Source organism: Hyaena hyaena, unplaced genomic scaffold, assembly GCF_003009895.1.
Source record: "Hyaena hyaena isolate Hyena2069 unplaced genomic scaffold, ASM300989v1 scaffold_42, whole genome shotgun sequence".
Lineage (NCBI taxonomy): Eukaryota > Metazoa > Chordata > Mammalia > Carnivora > Hyaenidae > Hyaena > Hyaena hyaena.
In genome coordinates, this window is record NW_024080674.1 from 1,446,330 (window position 1) to 1,467,878 (window position 21,549).

General features: G+C 42.7%; 1 protein-coding gene across 1 annotated transcript in view; it reads right to left on the reverse strand.

Moving 5' to 3' along the window:
- The window catches only part of TSHZ2 (teashirt zinc finger homeobox 2), a 270,720-nt gene that overhangs the window by 5,268 nt on the left and 243,903 nt on the right, over nt 1-21,549 (reverse strand). The window lies entirely within an intron of this gene.

The following is a 21,549-nucleotide window of genomic DNA, read 5'->3' on the forward strand; positions in this document are numbered from 1 at the left end:
TCGGACAGTGGCTAAATTCATAGGTATGACTTCCAGGAAAGCTGGACTGGAATTCCAACTTTACAAAAGCAGATCTCTATGGAGAAGGACGTTGGCTCACGAGAAAACTAGACTTGACCCTTGGCATCTCCGTGGTAAAGTTTACTGAGAGCTTTGGCTATGCTGGCATACAATTATCTTAATAAATCATATTTGAAGGCTCGTAGGTAATTGAGATGCACAGCCATTATATTTTTGATAGCCGGTGTCTTTTTGTTATAACATTTTTATTTGTAGAGAGTCACACAGCAGGAAGAGAGATTATGGAGTATCGAATAAAACCTTCCACTGATAGCTGAAAAATTATGTAAGCTCGGCAAACATAATGATTTTAAAATAATAGCAAATGGTGTTGGAATGGGAGATTTGGGGACTATCCTATTATTCTCAAACAGGTTTATGAAGACCTTTTCATACAAGGCTGAAAATGCCCTCTCGATCTCGTGCCTATAATTTCAAATGCTTTGTGATTTGTGGGTGCCCGTCATGAGATGCCAATTATACGTTTGATTTGTAGATGCAAAATGCTATTGGGGATGCATGCCTTCCCTTCTTGGAGAGGATTTAGGACCAGTAATTGCATAGGGAAAATGAAGGCACGAAAGAGCGGGTGCAGAGGGAATTAATGGGCAAATATCCATCAACAGAGATGGGGAAAGTGACTATTTATGCCCATGTGTTCATTTCCTTCACCTGGCCTTTTCAGAGCCTCGTGGATAAAATGCATCTAAAGAGGGACCGAAAGCAAGGGAGATTCAGTCTTATATTTGCAAGGCTTGCGTGATCTCAATGCAATGTTTTCCTGGTGTGCTTCTCTCTTCCCTCTTAGTGCAGGTGGGTGCCCGGGGGAAAGCCTGGGGAGGTGCCATGTTCCCATTCACCAGTGAGACAGCTGGGAAAAGTGATCATGCATGGAGGTCTGTCCCACAAGGCAGGCAGAGGGAGTTAGAATAGAAGAGAAAGGGGTTGTTGGGAATAAGGTAGCTCCAGTCAGAAACTCCAAAGGCTCCTACGGCTGCTAAAGATGAATATTTATTGAGCAATCACTATCTCCTAGGAGCTCTGCTAACCTCTGCAAATGCCTTCTTCCATTCTGTCTGACTGCCCACACGATGAAAGAACTATTCTTATTTTCACTTTGTAGATCGGGAAACTGAGGATCTAAGGTCAAGAGATTTGCCCAAGGCCACCCAGTTAGTATCGCAGAGTCACGACATGTTTGATGAGAGAGTCCATGGTTCTAACCATGATGTTCCAGTCTTTGGGACCAGCCTAAAGGGTACGAAACCTTCCCAGAGACCCAAAGGTTCAAGGTTAAGCAGTGGCATTTGATTGAAATGTCACGAAGTAGACAATCCCTTTGGAGGGGAGGAATGCTGGAGACAAGAGCCCACGATTTCAAGGACATGACCCCATAAAACAAGGTGAGACGTAAAACCTGGGCTTGGCCACTCGTTTGACAGCTGTGTCCATTCTTGTACTCATATTGGTGTTCTCTTTCTGCTCTCCTAGCCAGCTGGCCAGCGGGTTTTTCATTAAACTGGTATTGCTGGTCTCTAGTTCCATAAATTGATTTGATGAAACAAAAGCTACCCAGTCTAGTTAAGCAACCGTTAATAAGTGGTCACTCCTCGAGAGAAAAACCTAGTTTAAAATAACTGAACGAGTAACTTAGACCACTCCCCGCCCCCATCCTCACTGCATTTTCTTTTTTTCTGGACTAATTTGTATGTTTGCAAATTAGTATTTGGTCTGTGAGTCACATCATTAAGCTCAAGGAGAAAGCCTGTTATAAAATGAATAAATGAGTTGCTACAGAGCCCAACAAAATACTCCAAAGCAACAGGCGAATTTTATCAATCAAACAGGGTCACTTTTGAGAATTAAAAGGGCTTTATTGCTCAAAAACTGGGACAACACTCATTAGCCAGGGCTGGTCCAGGCCAGCTGAGACATACAGTTACTTATCTATGAGCAATATGATCATAGCAACACACACACACACACAGAGCCAGTGGAAAAAAACCTAGGACGAGAAAAGAGGTTTCCATCACCACAATTGATTACGAGCATGGCCAGGTTTTACTCATCTCACTATTTTCAGTGCCCAGCATAGGGCCTGATTTCGTTGGAAGTAGTTTATGTTACTGTGTGTGTGTATGTGTGTGTGTTGATGAAACATACCGCATGTGTGTGTGTACACGGGTGTGCACATGCATGCACCAACCCCACCCCTCCCCCCACTCCCATAATTGGCCCGGCCAATCTAGTAATTTTCACACAAGGAGAAAATAAGTGTTTTTGTTTTTCTCCCTGCTGACATTTGTGCTTTCCGGACCAGTCCAGCTCCACAGCCTACTTTGTCCTTCTAAATGGATTCCCCAGAAGAAAAGTCAGAGACAGCAAATGCCTCCCCCACAATACAGATAAAATTTTCTGCTTAATTAGGCACTGACATGTTTACTATAACCTTTACAGAAGAGTAACTCGTGCTGAGAGCCCCTTTTTGTCTGTTTTTTCCTGCAGGACAGACTAAATCTCATGCACCCAATAAGGTAACGCATTGAAAGGCTTCATAAAAAAAAAAAGTGCCAAAGCATCCGTCAAAGCGAGTGTATTTTAACGATGGCTGAGGGTTCCAAGGAGTTTTTAAAAACACATTTTAATATTACACATTTAAAACTGTTCACTTGACTTAAGTGATTTTGTTTGCCACCGGCAGCTGATGAAAGAGAGGAAAGACAGCCAGAATATGGTGATCTGGGTGTATAATGAGTATCCGTCTCTCTCTCTATCGATGATTTGCTTAATAAGATCGCATCATGTGTAAATCTTGGTAAAGTGGATGAGTGGCAAGTTTATTCTTATGAATACTTATTTAACCAGAGAAAATGGATCACAATTATTGCAAGGCACAATAAAAAGAACTATTCTCTGTGGAACATTCTTGTTGATTTCAGGTTGAAGATCAAACTCTGTGGGGGGCAAATCTCCCTTTTCCAACTTAAATTTCTAATCGCGTCCCTCGCCACTGCCCCACTCTGGTCACATGAAGCCTCCTCATCCTCAGGGCAGCTACTTCCTAAGTGAACCCTCTCACTGCTATGTCTAGGTGAATGACTCAAGAGATGGTTTCTCCTCTACTCCAAGGTCATGGCACTGACTGTGCCACCATTATTGTTCACTAGGGTGAGTAAGTGGGCTTCCTGCCTCTACTTCCTCCAGGCTGTTTTGTAGAGAGCTGCTAGAATTTTCTTTGTTGAAAGAATAAGGTTTTGGGTGGTGACGTTGCTGTGTTTTAACTCCTGTAGTGTCCTTGTGCTGCATCCAAAATGAAATCCAGGGGCGCCTGGGTGGCTCAGTTGGTTAAGCGTCTGACTTTGGCTCAGGTCAGATCTCATGGTTCATGGGTTCGAGCCCTGCATCAGGCTCTGTGCTGACAGCTCAGAGCCCGAAGCCTGTTTCAGATTCTGTGTCTCCCTCTCTCTCTGTCCCTCCCCCACTCATGCTCTGTCTCTCTCTGTCTCAAAAATAAATAAACTACAAAAAAAAAATTTTAAAAAAAGACAGAATGAAATCCAAACCCTTAGCATGGTCTATAGAGCTTGCTGGACTTGGCCTCTACCTGCCCATGTTATTACTCCGTACCCTCACCCCGCTCTCCGTGCCTGAGGCATGACAGCCTACTCGTTCCTTCTGACTTTGCCAATCCTTCCTGTGACTTGGTTCCTTGCAGCTAGACCTCTCTGCTCAGAAAAGTTCTTCCTCCAGAACTTCATGTGGTGGTCTCTTTTCATTCTTCAGGTCTCAGGGTCCAGCACTCCTTTTCAAGAAGACTGTCCTGCTCAGTGTTCCCTTCTCTGTGTAACTCCGGATCACATCCACCTACTTCTTAAGATCCCTGTAGCACCTACCATACTTTAAGATCGTCTTGCTTTCCTAATGATTGATTGTCTCCTCCCACTAAATATAAAGATGAAATGCTTGTCCCCATGAAGATGGAGACTGCACTTCCCCCAGCATTCACACTGCACCCTGGCACAGAACAGCGTCCACAAATTTATCTGAGCAAATGAATGCATAGACCATACAATGCAAAGAGATTATTCCGGTTGCAAACTCTATCTCCACGTTGTGATGGTGCAGCTGACAGCTGTGATGGGTAAAGCTCCCTCCCTTAACCTCCAATGTGAGATCAGATGTGAACTACAGCCACCCTGACCGGCTCCTCTCAATGATAAAACCAGAATATCCCCTTAAGTCATCTTTTCAGACCAACGCAGCCACCAATGTTCTTGTCGCCAGAAATCCCTGAGCTGTGAATTTAAACTTCTCAGGCAGAAGACTGAAAACAAGCATCAAGGCTGCAAAGCATTAGAAAATTCATCCTTAATGGGAGCAGACTTTGATACAAAAGAGACTCACACATTGGAACTTTGAAAGTATGGACTAATTTTGTCATGAATGTAGTGTATTAGCTGTTCCAGGATACAGGTTCCACAAATATGATGGTGGTCTTCTCTTGAATGCTTGATTTTACTGAGGTGCACCTCAGTGGTTTCTCCTCTAGCTCAGCTGGTTAAGCATCCGACTCTTGACTTCAGTTCGGGTCACGATCTCGCGGTTTGTGAGATCAAGCGCTGCATTGGACTTGGTGCTGACAGTATGGAACCTGCTTGGGACTCTCTCTGCCTCTCTCCCAGACCCTCCCTGCTCTCTGTAAATTCTAGAAACTTCCTCTTATATCAAAGGTTAAAAAAACAAAAAATAATTTTTTTTTAATTACCACCTCAATTGTTCCAAAAATGTCTATTCTGAAGGAGTTAAATGAAATCATGCAAAATAATTCATGGGTTGCATGATGATAGATAGCAATTTTTTTTTTAATGCCAGGCATACATTTTTGTAGTTGCCTTGAAACTCCACAATAGAGTGCTTACCCTAAAAACACTGACAGTTTTTAAAGTGGCAGTAGAGGTGGGACAGTTATAACCCGAGAAGAACAGAAAATTCGAGAAGGCCAATTTTCGAAAACTAAACCAAAATTCAACCAAGACCTCATTTAAAAACATATCCAGTGGTGACAGGATCATTTTCACCAAGCTATCCCACTAAATGACAGTTTAAAATCACACGAAGGTTCCACGGTGTGCAGGGCAGACGTAAATGAAGGGATTGCTAGAATTGCTTGCCGTGTACAGCAGGTGCGCTGAATGATGACACAGAGGAAGGCCTCCCTGTCACGAGTCTCTTGTGTTTTGGTGACGATGGTCTAGAAATCCGTTAATATGTATATTATTATTGGCACTAATTGGCACTCTCGTTGGCAGGCTGAGTAAAGAGATAAGAGGATTTTGCTCAAAGAGACTGCACGCCTTCCGATGGTGGCCAGACCCTGAGCGAGGGCCGGTTGGAGGGCTGTGCTGAGGAGATCCAAAGCTTTGTGTTTCAGGATGTTGTAGGCTGGAGAGCCGTGGGACCCCTGACGCACTTCTGGGGCACAGACTTCAAACTTTCTGAGAATCCAGGTACCACGAGCCAAGGCTTGGTCTCCCTGCAGGCTGGGGTCATCATCTAAGCTCATGCACCTTTCTAAACAGGAAAGTTTTCAATAGGCAATGTCAAATTCATGGCATACGGATTTTTATCCCCACCACACTGCATATAACTCATTAACATGAGGGTGACTTGTAGGCATCGGTCAAGAGAGAAGGGCTCATTCTCTCATCTGAATGTCAGAACCAAACAAATAGAAATACCTGTTCATTTTTTTTATTGAAGTAAATTTTTTCTTTACTGTTTATTTATTTTTGAGAGACAGAATCTGAGCCGGGGAGGGGCTGAGAGAGAAGGAGACACAGAATCTGAAGCAGGTTCCAGGCTTTGAGCTGTCAGCACAGAGCCCGACGCAGGGCTGGAACTCACAAACTACAAGATCATGATCTGAGCTGAAGTCGGATGCTTAACCGACCGAACTACCCAGGTGCCTCAGAAATCTCTGTTTAGAGGTGGGCTCTTGCAGCAGCAGGGAGGCTTCTCCTGAGCCCATAAGTGCTCTCTAGAGATGGACCAAGAGCTTTCTGAAGGTCATCAAGAGCCACAGCATCTTCTTTTATCATCTCCTACACATCATTCAGCCAATAAGAACAATTTACTTGCACAATGGGATGCACCTCAGGGGCGGGTCTGTGTGGAACCAAAAACCGTCCCTTTAGTTAACACACTCTGGTTGTGGGCACTTTCTTGAGTTATCCTTTCTAATCATGCTCTGTGTCTTTATCCATGTCTTCGTCTTCAGCAAAAAAAGGACTGAGTGGATTTACATCAGTGGAAGTGGATCCTCCGTCATGAACCTTTGTGGTTCATCTGTTCATTCGTTTAATCAAGAAATATTTATTCTGCACCTACTGCATGCAAAATAGCTCAATCAAACTTCCCTGGCACGTCCATCTCAGTGGTTCTCCAAAGGCCAAGGAGAGTCAAGGAGAATAGATGGAGGAGTTATGGAGAGAAGTTAGGCACTGCGGTTGGGGAGAAAGAGGTCATGGAAAGGCCACGTATTACTGGAGGTGGGCAGGTAATTCAAGTGGGCAAAGTAGGCCAGAGGGAAGAAAAACAATTCTCTGTTGCAAAGGTAAGTAGTGTGGGCACTCGGCTAGATAGAGAGACACAGAGGAGGTACAGGTGGTGGAAAGCTTATACCACAGTAAAGAATCCAGCTGCCATTGAAGGACTGGCCACAGGGGGCTTAGGGTTGCCAGATATTTTGGTCGGCCATACTGGGTAGATGAAACCAAATGTGTCTGGGACCCATCCATTTGCAATCTCTGAACCCAAGAAGCCAGGGAGGCGAAGAGTTTGAAGCTCTGGCATGCTCCAGTGATGCTTTTATCTATCAGCTCTTTGACCTTGATTCCTTATCAAGTGGAGTAGGGGTGACAATCCCAAGCCTGCCTAATTCACTGGGGTCTGTAGAGACAGAGGAGAAAGTGGAAGAGAAAGTGACTTGTAAACCCTAGCTACTCAAAGATTGGTCCTTGGAGCAACAACAGTGGTACCTGGGAATTTGTTAGAAATGCAGACTCTCAACCCTAGCCCAGGTCTATGGAAGAAAAGTCATTTCACAAGATCCCCAGGGGATTCCTGTGTTCAGTGATGTTTGAGAGGCCAATAGTGAACTGCAAAAACAGTTAGTAGCAAGGTATTTAGCAATCTGCCTCTTTCTGCCTGTGTTCCTTCTGGTATGTGGGGTACAGGCTGTGTGAAAAGGAAATATACATCTTTGAGAGGCCCAGCCCCTTTCCTCTCCAAGGACCAAAAAGTGAAATGCCTGGGGCTTCGACCATTGCTCCCAGTTTACACTGGGAAGCGCTGAGCAAGAGAAAAATAAAAGTCACTGATTCAAGGACTGACCAGTTAATGAAGAGATAGAATGGTCCATTGGCTGTGGGATCAGGCAGGTCTCAGGCAGAGTAAATCTGCCACTTACTCTTAATGTGATCTTGGGAAAGTTGCTGAAACTTTCAGAGGCTCAGCTGCCCCATCTATAAAATGGGAATCATTACAGTGACTATTTCATAGGAAAGATAGGGATCTCCAACATGATAAAGTATGTAAAACGCCAAGGCTGTAGGACAACCTCCGAATTTCCTGGGCCTGTTCTAGACATTTCATAAATACCGCACATCTTGACCTCCCACCTGAACCCACAGACCGCTGACATCAGTTGGTTTTGGCATCTTTTTATCCCTAAATCCTATTCTGAGCCAACAGCTTTTAGATGATATTTGCATTAGATATGAACCAGCTTTGCATGTGTCATGCATAAGAAAAGAGCTTCCTCCAGCTTGGGGTTTGTTACTTAGCATTAAATCATTCTTACAAGGAGCCAGCGGTATGTGCACTGGGAACTTTCGTAGATGTGATGTGCAAACATTGAATAGCAAGTTATTAGGTCATTACCCATAATGATCGTGTCTGCAGTCCTCAAGAAATAAAGCAACCCGCCATCCAAGGGGAAAGGTCTTTGTTGGATGCCTTGGGCTTTGCACTGAAGAGAAATGACTAATGCTCAAAGAAGAAGGTCTAGAAAAATGCTCTGTATTCAGCTACCTAGAATATAAGTTCAGTGTATAGTATTATTGGGAAACGTCCTGGTGACAATTTTAAAAAGCAGAAGGAGAAAATATTCATGCAGGAAGGTTAGAAAGGGGGCTAGTTCATCAGCTTTCTGGTAGTTCCAGTTTAGAAGTCATTATCCTTATATTATCTTCATGCCAGGAGAGCCATAAATCAGGAGCAGGGGATAAAACAAAGTGAAGTGAAACAGGGACAAAGAAACTACACAATAAGACTGAGGCTTTCCTAGCAAATTAAGATTTTCAGGCTTTGGCTTTTCAAGTGGTAGCAACTGTTTTCAGAAAAATGTGCATCCTGATTTTGATACATTTTCCTCACACAGGGGCATAGAAACACACTCACACATATACAGTTCTTTCCAAGACTGGAAAGTTTGGAGTCCTTTCTCCCCCCCTCAAGAAAAGGGACAGTGAATCATTGTCTAGAACGACCTTCAGAAAGTACATGAAGCTGAAGCACCATCTGTATTTTTTTAGACATATATTCCCATTTTACTTGAAATAACATCATTAGCACGGCCATCCCACGGAGAGAGAAGGTGATCTTGTTCCCTTCTTGCCTGGCCTGAAGTCAAACATCTTTTCTTTTCTTTTTTTTTTTCTTTCTTTTTTTTGGCAAATGCTGCTGCTTTCTCTGAAATATTTCATGCAGATAATGGATAATGACCACTTCTCATTGCCTTTTCTCAAAGACGTCTAACTGCATTAGCCAAGAACGGAGAAGTTTTAACCTGCTTCTTTTGCTAGGTTCATAGCTGTGACCACTTGCCATTAGGAGAGAGAGAGGAAGGAAGGAAGGAAGGAAGGAAGGAAGGAAGGAAGGAAGGAAGGAAGGAAGGAAGGAAGGGAGGAAGGGAGAGGGGGAGGGAGGGAGGGAGGGAGGAAGGAAAGAAGGGCTCATTGTTCCCTCCAAGAATCTAAATTGTCACTATCAGAACACTTCCTGGCCTTTACTTTCTTGGTGAAGAGTCTTTTCTAAAATCACAGAAGTTTGAGGTGGAAATGCCTTCTGTATCTTATGTCTAATTCAGCTTTAGCCAGGGAAGGTTTCCTTGTCTTGGTGTTCTTCAGCCCTGTGATTAATGGCTCAAACACTGGACATTCCAACTCTTTTTCATGTTGGATTCCCCACCAAGATGATTGTTATGACCAGCCTGGCTATGAGCACCACTATTCCTTGCCATCTTCCCCCTTAGGAGCTGAGCCGGGTTTCTACCATGACACAATTGGATCAAATCTAAGGATTATAGAAAGCTTTTAGTTCAAGCTTTCATGATATGCTTTTGTCACTTTATTAACACTTCAGTCAAGTAACCCCTCAACATATACTTGAACATCCTCAGTAATGGAGAACTCCCAGCTCTGAGGAAGCCTATTCTCTATTTTTAAAAAAAGTACTAATAGCTAACATCTATTGAGAGCTAATGTACATGTAAGACTAATGTACATGTAAGCCAGTGGACTAATTTTTTATATGTGTTACATTATTTGATCCCCACAATAAAACTATACGTCTTTCAAATTCCAACTTAACAGACTGAATTGCAGAGAATGTTAATTACATCTCCAGAGTCACAGAGCTGAGTTGGGACTTGGATTTGGATCCGTCGAGCTCTACAATCTATACTGAATTCTTCTTTTTCCCTCACTCTCTTTATCTAATTTGTCAGCTAGAGGTGTCAATTCTATTTCCAAAATAAATCTAAACTCTTCATGCTGTCATCCACCTCCATGCCACTGCCTTGGGCCAGACTACCATCATTTCTTCTCTGGTAGATGTGGTGGCCTCTTCAGTTGGTGGCCAGTCTTGTTCTCCTACAGCCCATCAACCTATACGGCAGTGATGGGGACCTAATAAATGGAGACCCAGCTTCCTCTGCATAACCCTTCTCAATAGCTTTCCTTGGCCCTTAGGTTCACGCTCCCTAATGCAGCCTGCAGCTCTATGATGACTGTCTTCTTTCCATTTCACACCCCTCCCACCAGTGTCCCCTTGGTGATGTCAAAGCTGAAATTCTCCCACCTATTCCCTAACTCACCAAATTCTTTGCTCTGTTAAGGCCTTTGTAATTCTGCATCTCCTACATGGAAGGTCTCCCCCCCCCCCTTTTTTTTTATGACTGATTCTTTCTCCGTCTTCTAGTGTCAGCTCAAAGGCCTGTCTTCAGAGGGGCCATCTCTGATCACTGTAACTCCTGCGCACTCCCTCCAAATCCCCAATTGCCAAAGTTATTTTCTATCTCAGACCGCTCATTTTTCTTATACAATTCTTATCTCAACTTGCAACTATTTTATTCCCCTATTCACTTGGTTGTTTGGCTTCACAAAGGGACCTTAAACCTCCAAGGGCAGGCTGAGTCTATCTTGTTCACCTCTGTATTCCATTGTTATCCAGGGCCCAACTTGTTGAAGAAATAAATGAATGACTGGGTTGAGAAATGAATGAGTGAGTGATTGCATCAGTAAAGCACAGTTTTTTCTCTAGCTGACAAACTTAGATTTTATTCACTGGTCCCAACCCACTTTCAAACCATAGAGAACACCAAGAAGACTTTTTAAGAGGACATCCCTTTTTTTTTTTTTTTTACAAATAGTTTATTGTCAAATTAGTTTCCACATAACACTCAGTGCTCATCCCCAAAGTGCCCTCCTCCATGCCCATCCCCCCTCCCCCCCACATCCATCAGTCCTCAGTTTTTGTCAGCATTCAAGAGTCTCTCATGGTTTGCCTCTCTCTCTTTCCCCCACCATTTCCGCCCTTCTTCTCCCCCTTGTTCCTCCGTCAAGTTCCTCCTAATCCTCCTATACGTGCAAACATATGATATTTGTCCTTCTCTGCCTGACTTATTTCACTCAGCATAACACCCTCAAGAGAGGACATCCCTTTGGATGGCTGAGGTTCCACATAGGGTGAGCTGGTTCTCTTGGGAGGCAGAGGAGGTCAAGGACAGATGGGGGTGTGGATTCAGGGGCACTGAAAAGACTCTTTCCTCCTCAAGTGTGAAACTTTTTACACTCTACTTCATGCTTCAAACCCTGCAATTTGACTCTTGTTGATTTGTCATGAGGCAATCCAAGAACCCATCCCCTGTAAAAAATATGAAGACTTATTCTCTTATGTCACCTTGGCACTTTAGGGTGAATGGATTTGATTTATCAGATCATTTCCTGGTAGCCGGTTTCTGTAGAATAACACGTGGCCAACTGAGTCATCATCATACTCTAACATTTGCCAATGTATGGAGACATCTTTGGTTGTTAAAACTGGAGAAGGTTCTAGTGACAACTAGTGGGTAGAGAGGCCAGGGATGCTGCTAAACTCTACAGTGCAGACAACAGTCCCCAAGAACAAAGAATTATTTAGCCCCAAATGTCAACAGTTTAAATATGTTGCAGAGTCAAGATCAGCTGTAGCTTCAGGACTTGGTGATAAGAAAGGGCTTTACTCATCCTCTCTCTATAGTTGTCAGTGAAGCAGAGGGCTTCCTGGAGGAGAACAGTGTGTCTTTAAGGGGAACCAGAAAGCAAAGTGTGTGCACCACCTTCATGGGGGATATAACATGGAATTGAAGAGCAAAACGTCTGCAGCAAGTCTGCCTGGGTTCAAACCTCACCTCTGCCACATATTATATTGTCATCTTGAGCAAACTAACCACGTCTGTGGGTCTCAATCTCCTCATCTATAAATTGGAGATAATAATTATACCCACCTCAAAGATGACTATGAGATCTGAAATAATTGAAAAGAACTCAGAATGTCTGGTGATAGTATTTGATACATGCCCCCTCTCATTATTATAAGAACAAAGACCTAGCTATTAAGAGCAACACTATGGGGCCAGATTTCTCAGGATTGTTAGTATTTATTCTTTCAAATGTTGGCTGTAAAGAAAATCCATCAAGTTCTCAGCATTATTTTCAATCAATTCCTTCTGGATTCATTTAAATCCCCATATCAGATTGAGTATTTTTATACTACAAGAAACAAACAAACAAAAAAGTTAATGATGAAAGGGATTAGCATTTCTAAATAACGCCGGTAACTCTGTCAAATAAATCTTGACCTATTTCAGTTCTTAATTAACTAGGTTGGCTTTTAAATGAGGCAACTTATATAAAACAGCAAGACAGATCTGGGGCCAAATCCCCACTGGACAGTTGGATGAAGCAGTTCTTGGAAATGATCCAAATTCTGGGAGATACAGAGGTCTTCGATCTTTTTGAATCGACAGTTTGAATAATCTAATAGAAAATTCTCTAGGGTTTTCTGACCCTTTGATTTCAGGTTGGTTTAAGAATGGCCTTTTCAAGACTTGTCATCTTTTTTGGGTCTCTACCTATAAAGGAGACAGGTAAATAGGAAAGTCTTGAGGTTATTATATCAGCACTGCCCACATCGTACTAAATTAGTCATTGTCCCAGGAGAGGGCAGTGGGAGAAGACACTATCCAGGGATCTAATATCCTCCAATGGTGAACAGTGAGATGGCTACAGATAATACAGCCACTATCTTGTCCTTGGTATTCTCTCTGTTTTATGTATTTTTCTCTACTTTCTATATCTTCTGATGTTGGTTCTCAGCCAGTTCCTGAACCACTCTCATGAAAGTGGAATTCTCCAAAAAATAATAATGCATGTGTTTTTTTCCCCCTAACAATAACAAAAAGGTAGTGTTTAGCTAATTGGTTAGTTATTTTGATTTTGGGTGTCAAAAGTAATTTTTAAAAAAAGGTTTTGTAATGTTTTATTATTTATTTTTGGGAGAGAGAAAGAGAGAGAGAGAGAGAGAGAGAGAGAGAGAGCGCACACACGTGAGCAAGTGAGGGAGGGGCAGAGAGAGATGGAGACACAGAATCCAAAGCAGCTCCAGGCTCTGAGCTGTCAGCACAGAGCCTGATGCGGGGCTTGAACTCAAGCTGTGAGATCATGACCTGAGCTGAAGTTTGAAGGCTTAACCGACTGAGCCACCCTGATACCTCATCAAGATAATTTTTCTTTACCTGGAAAAATTACAAGAAAAAGACCCAGAACTTTCTAAGTTGGAGGAGGACGGTTAAACATGAGTTGAATCATTGGAAAAGCACCTTTTATACAGTCTCTAACATCTTTGAATGGCTACTGGGAGATAGAAGGGAAATTAACAGTTACACCTTAGACTTTCAAGAGGACATTGGTGGGTTTTCGGATCTTGTCAATTCCTTGTTACTCACAGACATTTAAAAATGAACGTGGCTAATTCTTGGGCAATGCTGAAAAGACCATCAATATTCCAGGGTGCTTGATATAGTAAGCATTTTGGTTGCTCCCCAGCCTATGAAGTATGGGTGGGATTGGTGCCACCCAGGTCTGGTGGGGCTCCAAGTTTCCTAACCTAATCACATTGCAATAGTGGCTTATCTATGGGATTTAGGCCCCACCTAATCCAATAGGTGATCAGCACTCTTCATTTGATTTGATGATTAAGAAAGTAAGGGTCTCTCCCTTTCTCTTTTCTTGTGCTTATACATGAATATATAATCTTATACATTGCTAATAGCAATTTCACTACCGTGAAGGAAGTTAGCCTAGCACTAAGCTAGCATACACAAGAGCAGAGAGCCAAGAAAATTACCACCAGCTGGAGGGAGAACCTTGATCAGACTCCACCAGAAGCCTGACTGTCTCTGTAGTTTGAAATTTCAGGAGAAAATAATCCTCTTTACTGCTTAAGATATTTAGGGTGAGTTACTTACAACTGAGAGCTTCATGATATAGCTATTAATCTGTGCACCTTTCATAGTTTGCTGTAGGTATTACTTTATAGATACATTTTTATCAAGAAGTGTACATTAGCTTTGCCATGTCCTAACATTTTGCATGATACACATTGTTTTATTCCTTGGTATGTTTATTCTTTTGCTCTTAACAGTTATGACCTTTTTTTGTTTGTTTGTTTGTTTGACAAAGTACAAGGTAATCCTGTCCATTAATTATCTGTGATAATAAGAAGGTCAATACTATAAAATTTGGGATTCCTGTTCCTAATCGAACACCTAAGCCATTGTTAGTTACACATGGACTATTTTGAATTCTGAAACCACTTTCCATGCCATCTCTGCCCTGAGCTCTTTTCCAAGCTTCCAGAGTACAATCTCCTTTTGTTTTCTGTAATCCATAGGACTTTACCCATATCTCCCAGCAGACAAATCAAATTGTGACTCTTGATCTCACTTCCCAGATAGTAAACTGTTTAAATTTTTTTTAACATTTTATTTTTTTTTAATGTTTTATTTATTTCTAGGAGGGAGAGAGAGAGACAGCATGAGCAGGGGAGGGTCAGAGAGAGAGGGAGTCACAGACTGAAACAGGCTCCAGGCTCTGAGCTGGCAGTCAGCACAGAGCCCGACGCAGGGCACGAACCCAAAAACCGCGAGATCATGACCTAAGAGAAAGTCGGACGCTTAACCGACTAAGCCACCCAGGCGCCCCTTTTTTTAACATTTTAAATTTATTTTTGAGAGACAGAGCATGAGGAGAGGAGGAGCAGAGAGAGAGGGAGGCACACAATCCGAAGTAGGCTCCAGGCTCCTAGCTGTATGCACAGAGTCTGATGCAGGAGTATAACCCATCAACTGTGAAATCATGACCTAAGCCAAAGTCGGACTCTTAACCATATGAGCCCCTCACCCTCCCTGATAGTAAACTCTTTAAAAGCAAGGAAGCTATCTTGTGTTTATCTTCATGTACCCAACGCAATAAGGGTGCCATAATGCTCTTCTCTCTCCTTGTTTATTTTGTATTCTACAACTTTACACATGGTCTGGTACATAGTCAATAATACTGCTTAAGTAGAACAGCAGAGACAATGTTTACCCAAGGAGGGCCCCAGCCCCCAATTGTATCTTGAATTAGAGACATGGTGGGCTCCTACCAATCTTCCTGGTGATACTTAATACATTCTTGATGACTCAGCTTGATTTGGCCCCTTAGGGACATTTGGCAATGTCTGGAGATATTTTGGTTGTCCTAACTATGGAGGGCAGTAGGTGTACTACTGGCATCTAGTTGGTGGAGACCAGAGATACTGCTAAATATCCTACAATGCATAGAGCAGCCCCCACAACAAAGAATGATCTGGCACATATATCAGTTCTGTCAAGACTGAGAGACTCTGAATTAAAAATATTTCTCTCCAATTTGAACATGAGCCCCACGAATGTGGGGGCTTATCTATTTCATTCATTCCTACATCCCCAGTACCAGTCACAGTTCTTGGGGTGACTGTTGTCTGCTTTGGCCAGAACACCCTCCACTCCTCAATGTGCGCCATTTTGGTGGGGTGCTCTGTCCCTGTCCATTTTTCCTTTTGCCATTTGGGTGAGTTAATAATTGAAATCATCTCCTCTTCCCATTTAAATTAGGTAGTGTAGTTGATTTTTATTTTCTTACGGCATATGGTCAATTTGGGACTGATGTAGTTATGACACTGTCAGAGCTAGGCTCTAGAAATCTACTCCCTTCTAGGCACATTGGGAAGGAGCCAGCAGGACATAGATTTTGGTCTTTGGGAGATTAATTTAATGAACCTCCATTACATCTGGCCAATTTTCCTGTAAGAGTGATCCAGATGTGTATGCGTTTAAATGTCTGGTATTTTGTTTAAAGAGCAGGGAGGTAGAACAAAAAACATAAGCACTTTCTCTTTCCTTTTTTTTAAAAGCATGGGCACACTATCCCAGTTTGGCCAATCAGACTGTTGCTGTGTATAATTCAAATTCGGACCCCACGACTCAAGCATGGAAAATGATTCGAGTGGATCCATCTTGACAAGAACATCATGAAGAGGAGGTCTCCTTTGATTTTGTCCCTTTCACTTTCAGAGCCATGCTGGCTTCTTCCCTTAAAGTGATCTGTTCCATGCTCCTTCTATCACATTGCTGGTCTTGACTCAGGTTAGCCAGAGATAATATTTGTTGCTCACAACCAAAGACACCACAGACTAACAAATGGTACACAATACATATGTTGAATAAAAGAATGGATTTGTCCTAACTCTAACAAAGTGGCTTCTTTGCATGTTAGAATAAAATAAGCTCAAGCACGTGGTGCCATTGCTTGGCATTCAGTAGAAGGTAGTTTAAATGTTCATGGACAAATGGGCAGACCACAAACAATGCTAATAAGAATACCTTACTTTCGGAAACAAGAAATTTCCTTCCAAAGCCAGACTCCCCTCCATCCAAATGTACACCTGTCCATAGAGCCTGGCTGTACATATGGGTCTGCCTTGAAAATGCTTTTTAGAAACATATCATCCCCCAATGACTTGAATGTATCCGTCTAGAGTATGTTTCCAGCGCTCATAGTCTATTGTGTCAATAATCTGCATATTTAAGAGTCCCCACATGCTCATTGAGACGATAGATGGGGCTGGTACAGTCTACTGGGTCAAAAATCTGCTTTAAATAGTCTATATACACAGTCGGTTGAGTAAATAACAGCATTTTCAAAAAGCCCCTAAATATATAATAACATGATAAATTGCATCAGCTCCTAAAGAAGCAGCCTCGCTACCGCTGATCAGGAAAATGATGTGCGCTTTAACAAGCCACTTACAAATGATCTCATCTCTTCCAGCCAGGGGAACATTATCTTTTCCTCTGCTATATTTTTCATATGTAGAGGAAAGGCATCCAAACACACACACACACATACACACACACACACACACACACACACACACACAGAGGCATATATGTATGCTCAATAACATCTTGCACAAATCTACTGGGCTTCAGCCCGTTGTCCAGATGTAGGGCGGTAAGTCCAGAGAGCAAGGCTCTTCTCACTTTGGTTCCGAGGGTTCTCCCGTTGCTTGGCTGTCTGCAAGTCAGAGTTAGGAGGGGGTCCAAGTGCACAAAAACAGGTCTGCTAAAACCAACCAGAGGCATTGCTTTTGAAGCCTGCATCTGACCTCCTTTTGCAGTGAAGGTGACTTACTCCATACTCACTTCGTTAGAACCCTGTTCACTTAAAAACAGTTTCTATCCATACAATATTCTAATAGCTATCACTTACTTAGTGCTTTACAGTTGTTTTTTTGTTTTTTGGTTTTTTTTTTTTGGCTTCCAACACTCCAATGGCGGGGGTTATATTACTAGTTCCATTTTTAAAGATGGAGGAATTTAGACATTGGAGAGTCGAACAAGTTACCTAAGATCACACAGCCAGAGACGGGTAGGCTCGGACTTTGTAGTAAGCTTCAGGTGGCTTGGGAGCCAATGCCCTCTCGTGGCTGTGTGCTCTGTTCTCGGCCATGCCCTGCTCTGTTCTGGTATATTTGGTGCCGGTGTGGGTACTTCTATAGGCCCCTCAGTGGTATACGTTCCTCAGTGGATCTTGCATTTTGCAGAATGTTGCGTTACTGTTATAGTATTTGTGGGGGAAACTAGGTTAGGGCAGGCCACTTCCAAACTAAGCAAATAGGTATCCAGAATGTAACGGAATTAAGAGCAAGAGTAATAAAAATATGGGTCCAATAAAAAACACTTGTTAAATTCATTATATTTAAAGGAATGCAATAGCACATAAAGGACTTTGCCTTGTAACTACAGAAGCGACAGCAATTGGGTAGAAAGGGCTCTTTGGGGACATTGAGATTGTGGGGTTAGAGATAGGTCAAATGAGAAAGGTCAGGGAGAGGTGATAATTAGCCTTTCAAGGCCGACCATCTGAGCAGGAAGTCGATGGGCTCTCTATGAACTGACTGCATTTTCTGTGGCTTCCTGCCTTCAACTTTATATTTGGCTGCTGTTACTCAGTGGTGCTGAGCAATAACGTGTTAGGAAAAAAATCACAGGTGAATCAATGTGACGTCCTCATTATATTCATGTTATTGACCAATTTGCCAATCAGGAATGAGCTCATCTGCTTTACAGAAATAGGAGTTGCAACGGAACAGACATTATTTTCTCTTTCACCCTTAAAGACTTTCATGTTCAGCTAATTCAGTTGCTAAAATCCTGGGCGCCTCACCAATAAAACCTTAACATTGAATTAATTACTCAAGCAAACCAACTTGAAATAAAGATGGTAAATCTCAATATCTTCCAGACTACAGAATTAGCATCTTATGAAATCTCTTGTTCTTGGGGAGACTTGCAACCCCCTTTGCTTCTCTGAGCACCTACTGTATGCCTGACAGAGCGCGAAGTATTCGGTATGCACTTTACTTTGGAGATAGTCCTGTGAGGTGGACATTTTGCCTTCCATTACAGAAGCAAGGAATTTGAGGGTAAGGGAAGAGATACACGTGGTTCTCTGGTAGAGTCTGGGAGAAGCAGGACAGAGACGAAGCACGCAGCCCCAAAGTGCATGTGGGCTCTATTTGCCCATCCTGGGGGCATATGGAAGTTCGGAAGCTCAGTCCCAGATACTCAAAGTAAAGAATGGCCACTACCTCCTCTCATGCTCCCTCGACTCCTCCAGGAATTGATTCCCTCCCCACCACCTACACTCAATTCTGGAAATTCTCAGCAGTCAGGATGAAAGATACATCAGATTACGTCACTTCCCTGCTCAACAGTCCCCAGGGAAATCCGTCTCACTCACAGAGAAAGCCGAGGCTCTCACCTTGGCCTCAGATTTATGTGCATGTCCTCTCTCCTTTTCAACTCTACCCCCCTCTCCCCTTCCTGTCTCTCTGGGTTTTCTGCTGCAGTCATACTGGCCTCTTCCCCATTTCTCAAGCAAACCAGGAACGCTCCCACCTTGGGCTTGTGCTGGCTGGTCCCTCTGTGCCTTTCCTCCATCTTCTTTAAGTCTTGGCTGACATGTAATTTCCTAGCAAAGCTCCTTCTGATCACCTCCCTGTTTAAAATTGCAGCTGGTCTCCTGACTCTCTCAGGATTGCCGATTCTTTGACCCTGCTCTACTTTCTTTTTCCATAGCACCTACTGTATTTGAACTTACTATAGAATGGAGTTCTTTGTGACTTCTATTGTTTATTGCAATCTTTCTTTTTCTTTTTAAAGGATTTTTTAAAATTTATTTACTTAGAGAGAGAGAGAGAGAGAAAGCAGGGGAGGGGCAGAGAGAGAGAGAGGGAGAGAGAGAATCCTAAGCAGACTCCATAACACTAGTGCAGAGCTCCATGCAGGGCCTGAAGTCATGATCTATGAGACTATGACCTGAGCTGAAATCAAGAATCAGATGCTCAACCAACTGAACCACCCAGGCATCCTTAGTGTGATCTTTCATGGTCGGTTTGTAGCTCCCTAAGAGCAAGAGGCCTTTGTCTGGGTGGTTGGATGCTGTCGTGTAAGCCCCTAGAGCAGTAGTGGTGCATAGTAGGTGCTCAATAAATATGCACTGAAGGACACCACAGATATTTATGAACCATGTCCACTTGTAACTCTACAAAGTGAACAAGCGTTATCCACTCACCAGGACCTTTCTGGGGTTGTGGTGGGTTTGCATGGACTTCCTATTCTCTGATAAAGAGTGGCTCCCAGGAAACTAAGTCCTACTTTTGCAGGCTTCCCAGTAAGGCTGGCCGTGGTAAAATTCTGTCTGGTTATATATGGAGGAGTGAATCCAAGAGCAGAAACACAGAAATGCCTACTGCAAAGTTATAGATGCCTCTTAATCAAAAAAATATGTAATGGATCCATGCTTTCAGCTGAGTTGGGTTCATAACCACACAGGCTCTGGGCTGTGATATACAACCGGAGGTTAGGGAATACGTTTCCCAAAGTTAGTCAAGCCAGGTGTTGTTTTTTTTTTTTAAAAGTTTATTTACTTATTTTGAGGGTGGGGCAGAGAGAGGGGGAGAGAAAGAATCTCAAGCCATGGGGCTTCAACTCATGAACCCCGAGATCATGACCTGAGCTGAAACCAAGAGTTGGATGGACACTCAACCGACTGAGCCACCCACGGCCCGCAAGCCAGGCATTTAAAAACTTAATGGCTTGGAAGAAAATTCCAAAGCCTATTAGTTTTTCCAAAGCCTATGTATCCACATCTCTGGTCCTATGAGCCAGATCATCGGTTTCAGGATGCAGGGAATGTCTACATCTACACTGTCTCTGACAGCAAGTTCTGCCTCATGCTCTCTCTGTAAGGCAGTGAGAACTGAGTCTGCTCATGTGAACCAGCAGATCAATGTGTTCTCTGAGATGAGGAAGATCCTAGCCTTGGGCTTACGTCACATAAGCCTTGTGAATCTCAGCCTCCTCATCTGTAAAATGGGGATAAATACTGTATTGGCCCTATGTGGCTGTTGGGAGGCTTTAAAGGAGGAAATGCCAGAGTTCTCTTTCTGTTTTTCATTTTCTGCATCATATTTGACTTTCCAGTCTTAGTATGAAGATCCTTGGAGCAACTTTCCTGGCTGCCTGCCAAGGAAAGGATTCCCCCCTTATCCAGTCTCATGGGATTCTTCTCTGGTGGCTCCCATTAAAACCGCACTCAAAAAATGATATGTGTAATTGTTAAATTCTGAACCCTGCCACCAAAACTGCACTAGGGTTGGGACTTGGTGTATCATGCATTGCTGTATCTTCAGCAATTTTTCAGAGAGCCCGGAGCACAGAATACGCTTTCCAGATAGCATTTCACTGATTCCAAGACCTTTCTTTTTTACATTTTAACATCTCAGAAATTAGGCTGCATCTTACAATCAATGGTATCTTAAAATGGCTGCCAGGGGCAGTTGGAAACTATTTCAGGAATGCCTTAATCAATTTATTTTGCTTATCTTTTTCCTTTTTGTGTAAACATAAGAGTGCTACATTATAAAGATCTTTTTAAAATAAGTCTTAAAGAGTCTTTCAGTAAGTATAAAATAGAAATTCTAAGTGACAGGAGTAGAGCAGCATGACATGCTTTAATCGTAACCATTTTTTCCTTCTCAGTGGTGCAAAATACAAGCGGCGCAGCTTACTGAATGGCCTCTTAGATTAAATACAGTCAGTGTTGAGTGGATGAAGAAGGTAAAAATGCACTGTGTTTGGCACCCAGAAAGTACCCATTACACAACTGGGCCATTATGATTACAATTATATGGAGTATCAGGCTAATTCTGTATTTAAAACCACATCAATATTTTTACTTAGTGCTTTGGATCCCCCTGCTTATATATTTAAGTTTTTGCAGAATTGTTCAATAGTGGAGTTTTTTGGTTAGGTAAACACAGCGCCAACTGGAGATGTGATCTATGTTGCAGTTATATTCTGTCTTTTCTGTCTGATTTCAGGCTGCTTGGAATCCAGTCTAGATGGCTTTATTTCCCCAAAGCCCAGAAGATGGTAAGCTCCATAAATGTTGGATGACTGAAGAAGAAGAAGAAGAAGAAGAAGAAGAAGAAGAAGAAGAAGAAGAAAAAGAAGAAGAA